Below are 17582 nucleotides of genomic sequence, written 5' to 3' on the forward strand. Positions count from 1 at the left end.
CTCAGTCAGAGGGGAATGCTAATACCAGCTTACAGTACCCCGAGGTGCAGTTAAGATTGCTGTTTTAATGGAGATGCACACATTGTACGATGAGTACCAGGGAAGAAGGGAAAGATGCCCAAGAGTCTGGGAAGGCTTCACAAGGGGGAAGTCTGGGAACAACTGGAATTTGCCAAGCAGGGAAAAACATTTCAGACAAAAGGAACAGCATTCTCAAAGCACCAAACCCCAAGGGTGTGGCAGATCTGACACCCTGTGGGTGTTTAATGTGGGGATGGGAGAGATTCGGTTGGGTCAGCCCATGCAGAGGCCCGAATGTTCTACAAGGAGCTCCCGCTTTATCCCAGCCATGCTAGGGAGGACATCGTCCCAGAACCAGCTCTCCACATGAGCACTCAATCATCCCCTTCCCTGCCTCTTTGCCCTCAGGGGGAAATCTACCTCAAAGCCCCAGTTTCCACATGGTCACTGCAAAGGGGTTTGTCCAAACACCAGGCCATGAAGGCTTCTGAGTAATAGCCATCCTCCCACCCACCAGGAGAGCCATCCTTCCCAAACTCTGGTCCATAGGATGCTCCCCATCTTTTTAGACCCTCCCGCGCCCCCATCCCCGGCCCCAGAGGAGACGCTTGTCTGGACAGTGGCCGAAGGTCACCTGCAGCCCGAGGTCTCTGGTGGACTGGGAGTGGCTGGGAGTGGCCTCTCACCACAATCCTGACATCAGGGGGCGGCTGGGGAGGCCTGTCCACCCACCGTCCTCACCCAGGACAAGGCGTGCCTTCGGCTGTGTACAGCAACCCCGAGACAGCAAAACAAAGCCCTACCATTAACTTCTCGCCTGCACCGGCCCTGCTTTCTTTAAATCCAATTGCAATCTTCGAAGCCCGACACCGCCTGAAACAAAAGCCTCACCGATGCCTGGAAGATGGCTTTGGTGAAAGTAGAGCTCATTTCAGAAAATCAAAGCAAAGAAAAATATTGAATACAATTCAGAGGCATAATGCATTATTATGGGCTTTTATGGATTTTACGTATAATTTCATGTAAAGTTAAGAGGCTGAAGCGATCTCTTACATTCAGCTGTATTATCAGCCCAGCACCAAACAATGTTCCACATCTTATTATGTTCACAGTTGACACACTATTAGAGAAATGTGCAGCTGTCTTACTCTGCTATTCATTTCCTCATTACTATTTTATAAATATATGATTAACAGTTATTGCAGCTGCCTAATTCACATTTATTGCAAATGCAACCCCACAAATGAATGCTCAAAGCAAAGAGATGTGGTTTTAGAGTAATTTAAATTTTACAGTTCCATTTACCCTGCCTTTTAATTTACTGCATAATGACCCCATTAGAATAAAGCACATCTGGAAGTTCTTTGGGGAACATTTAATTTTCTGTGGCTTCAGTACTAACAGAACCTTCTACCATAAAGCCCACAGATGCCTTAAAGACTGTACAAATTTCCACATTTTATGCCAAGATGCCGGTTAATTGTACAGACGAGACAACTACAGCAGAGCGCGAGGAAACGCTTCCCAGCGCGGAAAAGTGAAGATGCTGACCCAAGACTTACTCCGTGTAAAGTTTGCGTATCCGAAACCTGAAAGCAGCTCACCTACTTTTTTGATGTCCATTTAGCCCTGTCCCTTTTCGGGAAAGAGGCCACCTCGGGCTGTGCGTTCTCCGGGGGTCTCTCTTGCCTTTTACGTACAACCTTCTCCTGAACCCTGTATGGCCCTTACTGTGTACAAGGGAAAACAAGGCAGTTTGCAGAGCTCCGGAAACCACGAGAGGCAAGTGTGGTAGCTGGGCCTGGCTTCGCCCTCTCCGGCAAGGCTACAGATGCCTCCAGATTCCAGCGGGCCACGTCAAGGGAATCATCTGGAGTATTCGAAATTGATTTGAATATTCAATACAGATCACCGCAGCAGAACTCATGGATGAGAAATAATGTGAATCCATTGCCATTGATTAGCTAATTTATGTTCTACAACTAATCGAAGCACAAATCTCATTAGCCACAGGTCAGTAAGGCTTGGAGAGAAAAAGACAATCATTTTGGTAGCCTAGTTGGCTGTAAAGACACAATTAGAAGCCCACCGGCTTTCCAGGCTTTCCTGCCCCTCCTCCCAGATCTCAAGCCGATCGTGAAGGGAAAGAAAGGTAGGGCTTCCCCGTGGTTCGGCCAGTCACTGCGAAAGAGATCTCCATATGCCACGATCTGAGCTGCTTCCTTTATCTAATGCAATAATAGCAAACATGACTTTATTGCTTCCAACATACATACAGAAGGCCCATGAGCTATTTGGAGTCACCACACACACTAGGAGCACGATGTTCACTGTTACCTTTTCCATCTTTTAAGCACTGGGAAAATGTCAAGTATTCGGCGGCAGGGGTCAGGGGTGGCCAAGGCTTTCTGTATCCTGATGTTCCACACATTTAAAAATCGATCTTTGGAAAGCACGGAGAAGCCATGCGTTATCAAGTTAGGTTTTGCACTTAAAGTGTACCTGCTGTAAGCCAGAGATTGGCTTTGTTCCTTGAGCCCTGCTCAGATCAATTTGGGGCGGACATTTTTAACCAAACTTAAGTACGGAAGACAGCAGGAAAAGGACGGAGGGAGGGGGCCGGATCCTATGTTAACTTCACAGGAAGAAGCACAATCCCTGACGAGCGATCAGATTCAGATTTCTAGCAGTAAGCTCCCCCTGCTACTCTGTGCTGGTGATTTCATTAGGACGGCATTTCAGAAAGTCACACGGCTTCAGCAGTGTTGGCGTGAGCAGAAAACCAAGGCTCCCAGAAGACTAGCCTTCTGCCGGTCATGTGGGCCCTCTACCTCTTTTGTCACAAAAGACAATAGATCATACTGGGACTTTGCTAAATGACCAGGAACAGAACCCACACTGAGCACCCCAAATTCCAAGTGTTCTCCCGGTCATTGCCGTGGCACAACCGGGTCCGTAAGAGGCCTGGGTATCAGCCGGTCAAGGCATCGTTCAGGAGTGTGAACCCCTGTTCAGTTGAAACAATGGAGTAGTCACATTTCTTCACGTCCATTATACCGAAGAGCAGGGGATTTTTAACACACCCAGAAGGAAAGATCACAGAGGGCTGGGAGCCCCAGAAACAGTCATATCATCACCCCCGACGGGGGCCTGATCCTCATTTCACAGGGCGAACAGCCTTCACTCTAAAATTGCCCTAAAATTGAAAGAATGCTCTACATCTTCATTGTTTTATTTGAGTTCATTGAAAAGTCTCTAGAACTATGGGTATTTCAAAAGGCTAACTAGCCCCCTCCCACTGTCTTTGTCCTCAAAACCACTGGGTCCCCAGACCTATAGAACATAGAATGTTCCTGTCGTCCCTTCCTACGGCTCCACATCCCTATAGACAGGTCAACTCACAGACACTCTCCCGTCACAGCAGCTTTATTTTTTGTGCCGAGAAGTTCAGTAACAGGAAACACTGTACAACACTAATACCACACACTAAGTGGGCAGAGAGATCCCAAGAGCCCCTGGTTGGCACAACAGGTCCCCTCACCAGAAACTCCAGGCTCTGTTCTTTTCATATGTCAACATGCTGGAGGCACACCTGCTTCCACATTTAGTTCCCCTGCCCCCCCCCCCCTTTCCCAGGACATCACCAAAGCTGTTAGACCTTGGAAGGAAGCTGCAGTTCCTTTCAAGCTTGGCTCCCACGAGAGCTCCCCTCCTTTCATCCACCCGCACCAGTAGGGCCTCCTTGGTGACACCGCACAGGCACCCCTTCACTCCTCAGCTTCCAGGGAGCCAACCTGGGACTGTGGCTGCAGCCAGTCGAGTCCTAGCCACCCCCTCCCCCAGTAAAGATACTCCATTTGTATCTCTACCCCCTATTAGACACACGGAAGAACACACAAAACACGTATGTACGTATGAGGCATAATTATAACACGCATGTCATGAATCCAGCACTGGCCCGGAAAAACAGAACATTACCTACAATAGTAACGTCACCTATTTGCTCGATCCTAACTCACCCCTTGCCTCTTCCAAAGAGATCTGAACTGGGGGCCCTGAGGGCCTCAGTGAAATGGTTGACTCTTGGTTTCAGCTCAGGTCATGATCTCACAGTTCATGAGACCAAGCCCCACGTCGGGCTCCACACGGACAGCACTGAGAGCCTACTTGGGATTCTCTCCCTCTCTCGACTCCCCTCCTGCTTGCACACATGTGCACACACGCATGCACAGGCACAGTTTTCTGCCCTCTCCCTCTCTCTCTCCCTCAAAATCAATTAACTAAACGTTTAAAAGAGAGAGCTCTGAATTGTGCGTTCACCATTTCACCCTCTAGACAATAAATCGTCTTTAGTGTTGATTGGCTTTTTAGTTTCATAAAAAGTGGCATTTTACTCGATGTGGCCTTCCACAGGTTGCTTTTGAAACTCAGTGTTATGTTGGTAATATTCACACAGGTGTCTGTGCGTAGCTATGCCCCATCCATTTTCACTTGTGTGTGACACACCCTAGTGTCTTTCACCATTCTCTTATCAATGGACATGAGGGTGGTTTCCAGTGTTTTGCTTTTACCCATGGTGCTGCTGTGAAAGTCCTCACGGCACGTCCCCCTGAACGAACGAACAAGGGTTTCTCTGAGGTATCCACCAAGGAGTGGGATTTAGGGGATGCACGTGTATAGCTTTACAAGACCTTGCCAACATATTTTCCAAGTGCTTTTCCAACTTACTCTCTCACCAGCAAGATATATATGAGTCTCCAGTCTCCACATCGTCACCTGTGAGTGGCTCTGTCAGGCTTGACTTTGATCAACCTGGCAAGTATAAAATGCTAGACCTTTGTGGGTCTTGTGGGTTTTGGTATATTGTGTGTTGGTGCCTAAATACAGTTGTATCTTTGTTATTTAAAGCCGATGAGTAATACTTAGGAAAAAATCAGAAAAGAAAGAAAACTTCAGGGACTGGTCGTGTGAAACGAGTGGGATTAGTTGTAGAAGGTCACTGGTGGTTTGGTAACGCTTTTTTCCCCCCAAATTTTTGAGATTGTGTAAGTTTAAGGGGTACGATGCTGAGATTTATGTATACGTCATGAAATGATTATCACAATAAGGTTAGTTAACACATCCAGAAGCTCACATAATTCCCTTATAGCTTTCATTTGCATTTTCCTAATTACAACGGAGATTGAGCATCTTTTCATGTCAACTGGCCAATCCTATTTACTCTTCCATAAAAGGTCCACTCATGTCTTTTGCCCATGTTTCTTTGGGATTGTTTTTTTTTTCTTATAGATTATTTTCCATTTGTCTATATTCCAAATGCCAATCTTTTCTTATATGTTACCTAAGTTTTTGTTGAAAGAAGTTCCGAAGTTTAATGTGGTCTAACTTAGCAATACGTTGTGCTTTGCTTAAGAGACCCTGTCCTACCATGAAGTTATAAAGTGGTCTCCTCTATTTTCTCTTCTAAATATTCAAGTTTTGCCTTTCATATTTTTTTAATGTTTATTTATTTATTTATTTTGAGAGAGAGAGAGAGAGAGAGAGAGTGAGCAGAGGACAGATGGAGAGAGAGAGGGAGAGAGAGAGAGAACCCCAAGCAGGCTTCACGTTCAGCACAGAGCCTGACACAGGGCTCAATCCCATGACCGTGAGATCACGACCTGAGCCAACCTCAAGAATTGGATGCTCAACCGACTGAGCCACCCAGGTGCCCCTGCCTTTCATATTTAATCTACCTGGGATCAATTTTTGCATACGGTGTGAGGTAGGGATCCCATTCAATTTCTCCTACGCTGTTAACTGGCATTCCCAGCACTTTTTACTGAGTAGTCCATGATATCCACCAATGGTCCACAGTGCTATTTATGCATGGTCTGCTTCTAGGCTCTTTTTCAGTTTCCTTGGAGTGTTGTCTTTTGTTGGACCAGGACTGCAGTATCACAATGACTGCAGCTTTCTAATAACTCCTGTTGTTGGAAAGGGAAGGCATCCTCCCCACCTCATGACCTCATGCACGTATAACTTTTATTTGGCAATTTTCAGTTTGACAGACCCATCTTCCAGAAGCAAAAGAAGGAGGAGGAGGAGGAAGAAGAAAAGTAAAAGAAGAACAATAGCTGATTTCCACATGCCAACTGTTGTGCTAAGAATTTAAGTCACAATAACCCTGCAAAGTAGAGACTTATTTATTTACCTTTATTTTATAAATTAAAAAATTAAAGCTCAAAATGGTTAAATGACTTGCCAAATGCACACACGAAATGCAGCAAAGTTATAAATCTTAATTCAAGTCTTTTGGACTCTCAAGCCAATGCTCTTTCGGTATCACTGGGGAAGCCTGGATTCCTGGAACCATGTTTAGAATCTCCTTTGCAGATGCCATTGGACTTCCACAGACCTCTTCTCTGCCCTGCTTGGAAACTGCAGCTGGGTGTCTGAGGCTGGGCCTTAGCTTAAGGGCTTTATGATGGGAGTTGGGACCTACGAACCCCTGCCCCTGACACATATTCTTCCCGGAACGTGCTATCAGCCTGGCTAACTATCCTTTGCTGGACATTTCTCTCTAATTGTGAAGCATTTTCTGCTCAACCTGGATTGTGGAGGGAACAGGAGGAGGCAAAGTGGGAGCTAGTCCAGATAAGATTCAACTTCCTGCCTATAGCTTTTGCCAAGCAACTCAAGAAAATGCCCGTGAGGGAACGGGTGCTGTCCTTTGCAAATGAGAACGGCTGAGCTCTCTGCTCACATAATAAACCCAACTGGCCTGGCGGATTCACTGGCGTTAATTACGTGGTTGAGGTTAAATATATTTTATGGACCAAAGCAATGATAGACGGGTTCTTCATACAAAAGATTTCAGCTCATTTGAGATTTAACCATTTTTAAATTTAATAATTAAAAAAAAAGCCACAATTGTAAAGGTCAGATCTAATTCCACCGCCTATTATGAGCTGCCAAACCCAAGGCTGCAACTCAGAGCCAGCTGAGGATGACTCAGGACTGGGGGAAGAGACAGCTGTACCAGAAAGGGCAGGCCTCCGTGTGCGACCGAGGGTTCGCGCAAAGATGGCTGGGTCAATTAGGGCTGGTCTCATTTCCTGCCTGTAAAAGTCTAATTTACTTTTCCAGTTTTATCACCGTGTTTTCCCTTTCAGTGCTCAGCTACTGTCCCGATTTCCTTTGCCAACGGCCGTGTCCATATCTGTGAATTTATTTTTAAGCAGCGTGATGAGGCCTAACATTACATTTCAAAACCAATCAAAAATACAGTGGAAAACTGCCTGTAGCAGGTTAATATGGGAACACATGTGGACACTGAGCCATTGGGGAGAACCAGTCCAAGAGTCAGAAAGAGATACCAGGAGATTGGACTGAGAAACCCACCCCTCCAGAAGCGCTTCCCACGGGCTCTTCTGTTTCTGTTGTCTTAGAGAGATGAGAAGCAGTGGCCCAGAGAAATCAAGCCACTGTTCGGATCACACAGCTAGTAGGAACAGGTCCAGAAGCCTCACCCCCAACCCAGCACTTCACTGCACTCACCTACAGATCCTGGTTACTGGGCAGGGTGAGTGTTCTGCAGAGGAGGAAGAAGGGACTTCCATGCCCCAGGTCTTAGCCCCCAAAGCCCAAGCTCAATGGTACCACGCTCCACTCCCTGCCTCAAGTGGACACTTGCATTAAAAATGCAACCCGGCTCTGTCCACTAGACTGGGCAGAAGGCTCCAATAAGAGACATTCTGAAATCATCCAGTCAAGAAAGAATCCAAATTCTCCTAAAGCTCACTTAAGCAAAACCGTGTAAATATCACGCATCATGAAACGAAATCCACTGAAACATATCACCACCAAGATTTTCTTTGGAATTGTTGCCACAACCTCCCAGCCTCTAGTCTTGCCCCTAGTTTGGGGGATTCATTCTCCATTCTGCAGCCAGAATAATGTTTCTAAAATGCAAATCTGATCATCTCTCCCAGCCCCCTGCTACATGGCTTTGGGACGAAAATCTAACTTCCTTAGCCTGGCACACAGGACACCCCAGAATGTGGCCTCCATTGCCGCTCCCCTCTGCAGGGCCCACCCATGCTCGAGTGTCCTCTCAAAGTGCCGGGTCTTAGCACAGGCTGAGCCCTCACCCTGGAATGTTCTTCCTGTGGCTGTCCCTAGCAAAGCCCTGCCGACTACTTAGCGAGTGCTTAGTAGTCTCTATTACTTAGCCTCTACTTACTTAGCATCTACTAAGTACTTCAACCATATCATCTACTTTCGTTCTGCACAGCCCCAAGTAGATATCTACAAAGATGAAAAAAGCTGAGGTCCAGAGAGGCCAGGTGATTTATCCACTGTCCTATAACCAGTTGAGGCCAAGCAGGGCTGTTGCCCGGCCCTCCCTATCCACCCTCTACGCCGGGAGCTGGATAGGGGCCGGGCTCTCCTCTGCACCCCATACATAGCTTTCTGTGCCGTGTTGTACTCTCTGATTGACCACCACAAAGTAGCCGCCCCGAAAGCAGGGTCTCGGTTTCATTTGTCTTTGTGTCCCCAGCTCCTGGCCAACACCTAGCACATCACAGGCGCTCGATTAATATGTGCAAAAAGAATGAATGAACCATTGGGCAAGATGCTTACTTGTAAATGGATCTGTTCTATAACAGCCACAAAGGAACGCTGCAAAGCTGCGTACTGTGTAGTTATTCCAGAAAATACCACTGGTGCAAAAGGCGTGTAGGGCCAGACCCACTCAACACTTCAGCAATGGCCTAAGAGTTGGGGGCATCTTCCTTTGGCCCCCAGCTCCTCCCCTACCGCCACCCCGCGTGTTCCTGGGTTAGTTGCCAGTGTCCTCAGCTGTATCATCAGAGCCCAGGTTTGAATATCCTATTAAACATATTATTAGAAAGATAAATCGGTTGCCCAATTTAATGTTTTTGAGGCACATGCATGTAAATTGCATTTATCCAGATGTTTAGCAGGTCCGTGCCAAACCATTTAAAACATAAAGCAGTAAGTTCCTTAAGCTTAATTTTCAGCTTCCCCAAGATCAGTCCTCAGCAGATGGCTGGGCAGATGAATGCTGGAGAAAAATTAAGGGCTGTCTGTATCTTTCAAATTGACATGAAGCGCACTTGGGCTCTGCTAGAAACTAAGAATGACCACAAAATGTAATTATGATTGTAATGAGAATGGGTTAAGCTGAAACTATTTCTCATTTTCATTGCAGTCACTGCCACAAGATGGAGTGGAGATTAATGCCAGGCCATTTCCTGTGCTTGTTATACTCTTTGTCATTAGAATAAAACATCATAATTTGAGCATCTCATGGATACTGAGAAGGACGGCCGCGGAGGGGTGGCCACGCCGAGCACTGGCCAAACCCTAATAGTGTGGCTCTCTTTGACTGGGCCGCTGCAGCCATCGGCAGACGCACAGCTTATGAAGGGCTTTGCAACCTGCGAAGCGCTATCCAAGAGCAAGAAAGGAAGACAACGAGATCTGAGTTCACCTCCCAGATCAACGCTCCTGACTGTGCGAACTGGGTCAAGACAGCTAGGCGAGCCTGCCTCCCCATCTGTAAAAATGAGGCTAAAACCACTCACCACATTAGGGCTCTTGTGAAAAGTAAAGGAGATGGTGAAGATGAGGTGCCTGGAATGGGGCCTGATGTAGATTCATTGCCCCATAAATGGTGGCTGTAATTGTGGATGATGGTCATTGCCTATGTCATCATCTTCCTCATCATTAAACGTAGATTTGTTAATATTCCGACGAGGCAAGTAACAACACTAAGGACTGCTCACTCCAGGCAGTTTTCCGTCACAGGATTCTTTGTGTGAACAGAGTCTTACCTAGAGGTCCTGCCCGTTTCACAGCCAACTGCAGAACTGCTTTGGTTCAAGAGGGAACGGGACGCCTGAGCGGCTCAGTCAGTTAAGTGTCCAACTTCGGCTCAGGTCATGGTCTCACGGTTCGTGGTTTCGAGCCCCGCGTCGGGCTCTGTGCTGACAGCTCAGAGCCCGGAGCCTGCTTCAGATTCTGTGTCTCCCTCTCTCTCTGCTCCTCCCCCTGCTTGCACTCTGTCTCTCTCTCTCTCTAAAATAAATAAACATTTCAAAAAATCCTTTTTTTAAAAAGAGGGAACGGGGGCCTTAGGGCTGATCACGCGACCCCTGTCCCCGGCAGCTCCTGAGGGAGCAACTCTGCAGAGTCCAAGTGCTAAGTGAAAACATCTATGGATCGGGGCTCTTGCAGCCCCGATCTGCTGCCTGCCTCCTGGAACGCCTCCTCATCTTTTGTGGGTCTCCTCCAGGGTTGCCTCCGTTTGACACCTTCCCAGACCCCCAGGCAGAGTTGCTCTCTGTCCCAGGTGGGTTGAATTGCCATTGAGCAGCTGGGAGGAAGGAACTTGGCAGCCACCTATTTTCGCAAAGTTGTATGACAATCATTACCAATTCCCGAAGATCCTCCTCACCCTGAAAAGAAACCCCGGGCCCGTCAGGGGTCACTCCCCCCTCGTCTTCTTCCACCAGCACCTGGCAACCACTGATCTCCTTTCTACCTCTAGGGACTTGCCTATTCCAGACAGTTCGTATCAATGGAATCATACGATATGTGGCCTTTGGTAACTAACTTCTTCGATTTAGCATAATGTTTGCAAGGTTGATCCGAGTGGTAGCAGGTATCAGCAGGTTCATTGCTTTTTATTACCAAATAACAGTCCGTTGTACGGATATACCATATTTTGTTTGTCCCTTCGTCAGCTGGTGGATATGTGAGTGGTTTCCACTATTTGGCCATAATGCGTAACGTTGCTATGACCATTCACGAACGCACATTTACGCGGATGTACGCTTTCAATTCTCTTGGGTACGCACCTGAGGGGGAGTTGCTGGATCTCTATGGTCAACATCTGAGAAACCGTCAAATTGGTTTCCAGAGAGGCTGCATCATTTTACACTCTCATCAACGGTGTACACGAGTCCCAATTGGTCCAAACCCTTGTCAGCACTTCTTATTTTCTGCTTTTTTTTTTTTTTTTTTTTTTTAGAGCGGCCATCCTAGCAGGCGCGAGGTGGTATCTCATTGTGGTTCGGGTTTGAATTTCTCTAATGATTAGTGAAGTTGAGCATCTTTCCATGTGTTTGTTGGCCATTTGTATATCTTCTTTTGGGGCAATACCTGTTTTTCTGCAAAAGAAGCCAGCTGGGATTTTTATTTCAATTATGTTTAATCTACAGATCAATTTGGAGGGTATTGTCATCTTAACAACATTAAGTCTTGTGACCCAGGAACACAGTTGTCCTTCCATTGACTTAAGTCCTTAATGTCTTCCAATGATATTTGTAGTGTTTAGTATACACAACTTACAATTCTTTTGTTGAATTTATTCCTAAGAATTTTATAATTTTTGACGCTGTAAGTAGGTGGACTTATTTTCTTAATTTCACTTTTGGATTGCTCATTGCTGGTGGACATAAAGACAATTTTGTGGATTCCTTATCATTCTCTATATACGAGATTATGTCATCTTCAAATAGAGATATTTTTACTCCTTCTCTTCCTATTTGGATACCCTTTGTTTCTTTTTCTTGCATAATTGTTCTCATTGCACTTGAAATCTGTCCCTTCCAGCTGAACCATGAGATCCTTGAGACAGAGACTTTGTCTTATTTATCTTGTCATATCCCCAGGCTTGGTACAGGACCTAATCAATAATAAATGTCTGATAAATGGATGTAAGGACATAAGAGTAAGAATCTCACTTTAAAATATGAAGTTTTTAAAAGATTTTCTCACCAAACATCACATGCTTTTTAATATAGTATGAAGAACCAAACACCACATATGAAGTATTCTTGCCCAAAATAAGTGAATTAGAGTTAATTCTAGCTTATAGGAAATACAGGCCATAAAGGCACAAGTGAAATGACATCACAAGGAAGCAGGCAAAATCAGAATGTAGAACATTCTATAGAACAACTGATCAACTTCTCTAACCAGTCAATGGTTTGTGGAAAAACGGTATGTGGAAGAGGGTATTCTAGAATAATAGTGATTCTATTATTTGCTTGAAAATGTCCACCAAGCCAAGTAGTATGTATGTATATGTGCACATATACGTGTACATACATGTGTACATCTTCTCTATCCATTTCTCAGTTGATGAAAATTTGGGCTTTTTCCATAATTTGGCTATTGTTGATAGCAGTTATAAACATTGGGGTGCGTGTGCCCCTTTGAATCCGCATTTTTGTAACCTTTGGATAAAAACCTAGTTGCGCAATCAAAGAGAGTGAAGTCTTGCCATTTGCACCAACGTGTGTGGAACTAGAATGTATTATGCTAAATGAAATGAATCGGTCAGAGAAAGACAAGTATCGCATGGTTTCACTCATAGGTGTAATTTAAGAAACACTACAGATGAACACAGGGTAAGGGAGGGAAAAATAAGATAAAAACAGAGAGGGAGACAAACCGTAAGAGACTCTTAAATGCAGAGAGCAAACTGAGGGTGGCTGGAGGGGAGGTAGGTGGGGAGATGGGCTAAAGGGCATTAAGGAGGGCGCTTGCTGGGATGAGAGCTGGGCGTCATATGTAAGTGATGAATCCCTGGGTTCTACTCCTAAAACTAAACTACTACACCATAGTTACTACCCACATTACTAACGACACCGTATGTTAACTAACTTGAATTTAAATAAATAAATTAAAGTGTGTGTGTGTGTGTGTGTGTGTGTGTGTGTGTGTGTGTGAGACCCTTTAGCTATCCTGGGTCACCCTTAAAGGCTGACCCTTTCCTGTCAGGACCCTCCCTGTGGAAAGACTGTGCTTCCCAGACCATTGAGAGCAGGATGAACAAACAAGAAATAAGAGGAAGCAACCTGGTACCTCCCCAGCTGAAGCTTGAAAAGCCTTTGCATGTTCCTCCACCTCTTTCCCAAGAAATAGGCTATTTCTTCAAACTGGGTCTGAGGGCACAGAGCCGAAGTCAATCGATGTGGGGTGTAGAACATGAACCAAAAGAGAAACCTTTGTGGGTAAAAGCCACTGAGATTTGGAGGTCACTTGTTGTGACCCATCCTAAGCTGTCCTAAGCTCACATAACAATCTCCATAAGATATTAACATGAAACATTAGTGATACATGAGCAATGCCCATAATTTGTTGAAGTGCATATTTAAGATGGAAGGAATAAAATGGCCATGGTAGGCAAAATTCTAAGATGGCCCCAAGATTCATACTCCCTGGTGTACCCACTCTGAATAATCCTCTCCCTCTGACTGAGGGTAAGACCTGTGAATATGACAGGATATCATTGCCCATGACAGGTTACTGAGCAGATGACTTCAAGTTAATCAAAAGGGAATCATCCTTGGTGGGCCTGACCTAATCAGATGAGCCTTTAGAAGAGGGTAACGTGTCAGACATATTTCCCTGCTGGCCTCAAAGGAGAAGCAAATCGCTGCCTAGGGAGAGGATGGCCTGTAGGAGCTGAGGGCCTCAGTCCTACAACCACAAGGAAGTGAATTCTGCCAACAACCACACGAGCTTGGCTGCGGCCTCTGAGCCTCAGATGAGCCTTCCCGCCCTGCTCAACATCGGGACTGCAGCTCCGTGAAAGTTGAGCAGAAGAACCAGCTAAACTGTGCCCAAGGTCCTGAACCACAGAAACCGTGAGATAACAAATGCGGGTTGCTTAAGCAGCTAAATCCATGGTAATTAGGAATACAGCAACCCAAAACAAACATAATGTCTGTGACTTGTTTTAAAATAAGCCAGCAAAAAATGTGGGGGAAAGGCAAAGCAAGCGTGACAAAATCTGGTTAATACTTGAATCTGAGTGATGAGTAGTTCACTATTATATTCTGCCTACTTCTCTGAAAATGAAAAATTTTAAAGGATCCTCATCAGGCTGTAATCTCCTTAGGTCAGGGGCAATGACGATTCCATTCATCACTGTGTCTCTGGCAACTATCGTCAGCCCGCGGCACGCCGTGGACCAATGACTGTCAGATCAGCTCACTGACAGGATGCTGTGTTACAGCTTAGGAACTCACAACATCCTCTTGCACTTGGCATGACTAACACCATTTTACAGATGTAAGAACTGAGGCCTGGGGGGTTGACGACTCAACTCATGGGGCGCGTAAGTGATGAAAGGAGTATTCGGGTCTTTCGATTCCTGATGCAACATCCACCGGCCTCGCTTTGAATTGCAGTGTCTGCCATCCGGGTCTTCTCTGGGATTGAAATAGCTGCTGTTTCGTTCTGGTTTATCGGGAGAATTTACGCACACCACCACAGTCATATTGAGACATCCGTTAGAAAACCCAGGCAGGCAGGTTAAATGTTAATTTCCTTTCTACTGTACCATTGTCTAACCTCCTTCCATGAATCAACGTGAGTAGAGGGTTCTTCACTTACTGACATAAAACAAATTGAACAAATTATGTTACTTAGCCGAGGAAGAACTGGTCACGCCATTGATTCTGGTCCAGCCCGAGCCCAGCTCTTCCTCCTTATTAACATTCACTTGCAAATGAGGTGTGGACCCTTTAACAGAAGGTTGCATTGATCTCATTAGCATATCTGGCTGCGCGGCGGCTCATCGGTGGTCTTATTTGTAGGCGCAGCTTCTAGGTAGCACACCTGCCTGGTGCCCGCTTCTTAGCAGGCTATGAATCACAATCATAACCAGGCCATGAATCAGAGCTGTAGGTGAAAGCCATTTCTAACGATGATATCAGTACCTTCAGAGCACACAGAGGACTCAGAGTGAGCAAGAGCCTTCCCAGATGTTAAATAACTAACGCAGCCTGCTACATATTTCTTTTTCTTGAAAAAGGCTGATTGCAGAGAGAGGGAATTTTAAGCTCTCATCCTCCAGGGCCGTGAGCGGTAAGTGATAGAGCCAAGCCTGGGGCTCAGATCTGCCTGTGTCTCCAAAGCCCACAGATTTTTCTCCATGTGACACTGGGTCTCTGGAGCATCCTGTCACTGGAGGACTGGGTTTCCGCAGAGGAGTCAGGGAGCTTACAAATGACATTTGCAGTTCCCATCGCTAACTTGCTCCCTCGGCCTTTTACAACTCTGCATGACCTGAGGAGCAATCAAAGGAGAGGAACTTAAAAGCCACTTTAAATTTCAGACCAATTCAATTTTGGAATATCACTCGTGAGGTGTAGCTTCTAGACGAAATTTCTAAATGACTAATACTCTTCTTTGTCCATTTCAGGGGAAAATGAATGTTGCTGCTAACATTTGACATCAATCGCCAAATCACATGTTGTCACATCATTACTCAGCTCCGTGACAAAGGCAGAGGAAAGAGACTGCGGCTGTAATGGTGCTGTTGGGCGAGGAACCCATTCGGGGGCCCTGGCAAGGATGGAATAGGGAACAGAATGAAATCTGGCTAGAGACGCTCTGCATTATGGGTCATGTTAAGGAGGAAACAGAATAAGAACCTGATGCCTTATCAGGATGACTATACATTTCATGTTTAATTGCATAAATTTCTGTGTTTTAATTTGGCCCTAGTGTGCCTTTGATGGACCTGTCACTGAAGGTAACTGGCCACCAAGACAGAAAGGTGAGGTGTCCGTCACTTAAGTTACAGGGCAGGCTAAGTCCATCACCTGCAACCTCGAAATCAGGCCGCCCCTCTTTCTGTTCACATGCCCATGAGGAATGGTTTTTCTTCCGCCACGAGAAAGGCGACGGATCCTCCGAACCCAACCCAAGGCCAGTGCTCCAGGGCCAGGTGTTGTGGAGGTCGGCAAGTAGGACAGAATTGGTGCTGTCCTGCCTCAGAGACACCTCTGGCATCTTCTTACGCCGAGAGGATGGGTAAGAGGCTGCAAAGAGCCTTCGAGGCCCATGTGAGGGTGCAGGGCCAGCGGTTTCTGTTGGCTTCCATACACCCCATTTTGCCTGTAAGTAGCGTATTTACGTTGGACCCGTTTCTCCATCGTGACCCAATGTTGAGATGATCTTGTTGGTAGGTCGTAGGCAACTTTGGCCAGGGGAGAGTAGGCATACCGAGGATGACAAGAGTCACAAAAGCAAGCAGCCGACACTTCATTCCTTCTTTGCGGTCTAAAGAAAAACACACGAAGAGGTGCCGGGGTGACTCGGTCGGTGAAGCGTCCGACTCTTAGTTTTGGCTCAGGTCAGGATCTCACGGTGCGTGGGTTCGAGCCCTGCTTTGCGCTCTGCACTGGCTGCACGGAGCCTGCTTAGGATTTTTCTCTCTCCCTCTCTCAAGATAGATAAACATTATCTATCGCACACACACACTCTCTCTCTCAAGATAGATAAACATTAAAAAAATTAAAAGTAAAGAAGAACACTAAGGACCCAGAACTTTGGGGCTCTCAATGAACTTAGTTCTTGCCGTCTGCCTGGACCTGGGCTTCCAGACTCAAGTGTCAAAACGACAAAGACAGGTGGGGATAATCCCACCCTCTCCCTGTCACTCCACCCCGGGTATACTTTTATGATCACATCCTTGGTGAAGCAGTTTAGTTTGTCCCCATGGCTCCCCTTTTGCTATCGATTTAAGACCTGTTCTATGTTATTGGCAGGCAGGGGTAGTATTAACAGAGATCAGGGAATGATTTTTTTTTTTTTTACATGAATTCTCATAGACATATTGTCCTTTTATAAGCCCTCTTCCCACAGGCTGCATTTTCCTGGGATGCAGCCTTGACAGAGAACATGGAGCCCCAATAATGAGCAGCTGCAGTGAGAAGGAAGCGGGGGGGGGGGGGCCACAAAGGCAGCAAAACCTGTGAAGGGAGAAGTTGACAGGCCCCGGGGCGCATGAGGGAGGTTTGGGGCAAGGGGTGGGAAGGTCAAAAGAAATTGCTGAAGCCTCAGGTCTGGCAAAATGATGGTCGCATTCACAGAACAGGCACCCGTGGTAGAGGGGTGAAGATGGCAGCGTGGACGTGATGCTGATGGACACCCTGGGAGGGACCCGGGCTTGACAGAAAGGTGCCGGCGGGAGCTGTGGCTGCACCAGTTCCACAGGCAGAGGCGGTACCCGAAGCGCTGTGATCGTGCCAACTCACCGAGGCAGACACGCACATGTAAATATTTGGAACCGTTCCTAAATCTGCATAAAGGCCGGGAATGTAAATTACCCACAGAAGCGAATGGAAACATGACCAGGACCCTTAGCCAAGGGGGGACCTCTTTGGGGTTGAAGGCTTCTTGTCAAAATAGACACGGCCCCTTCTTCATCATGTTAATTGGGCGGACTCATCTCCTCTCGGCTCTAGAATCCCGGCATGAGTTGCTTATTTTCCTAAAAGCCCCAAATGCAAATATGTAGGTTTGTGTTTGCCTGTAATTAGCATGATGTATCTATTCAGAGTAACTACAACATCCCTTCCTGGTAATGAAAAGTGATTAATTACCAATTACGGCAAGTATCCAATTTCGTGCAGTAATTGCAGACATTACAAGTTCTAGGTAATTATTGCTGAAAGATCAGTAATATTAAAAATATTGGTTGCAGCTATTATTACATTTGCTCTAAATGCAACCAAGATTTCGAATTT

At 46.1% G+C, this 17582-nt stretch overlaps 1 long non-coding RNA gene across 1 annotated transcript; it reads left to right on the forward strand.

Annotated features, from left to right (window-relative positions):
- Window positions 1-11949: 11949 nt before the first annotated feature.
- On the forward strand, window positions 11950-15544 carry LOC132684794 (uncharacterized). Its single transcript, XR_009612797.1, has 2 exons — window positions 11950-12036; window positions 15251-15544. It is a non-coding gene; the product is annotated as an uncharacterized LOC132684794 (long non-coding RNA).
- The last annotated feature ends 2038 nt before the right edge of the window (window positions 15545-17582 follow it).

This window comes from Panthera onca, chromosome D2 (assembly GCF_046562875.1).
Source record: "Panthera onca isolate mPanOnc1 chromosome D2, mPanOnc1 haplotype 2, whole genome shotgun sequence".
Classification (NCBI taxonomy): Eukaryota; Metazoa; Chordata; class Mammalia; order Carnivora; family Felidae; genus Panthera; species Panthera onca.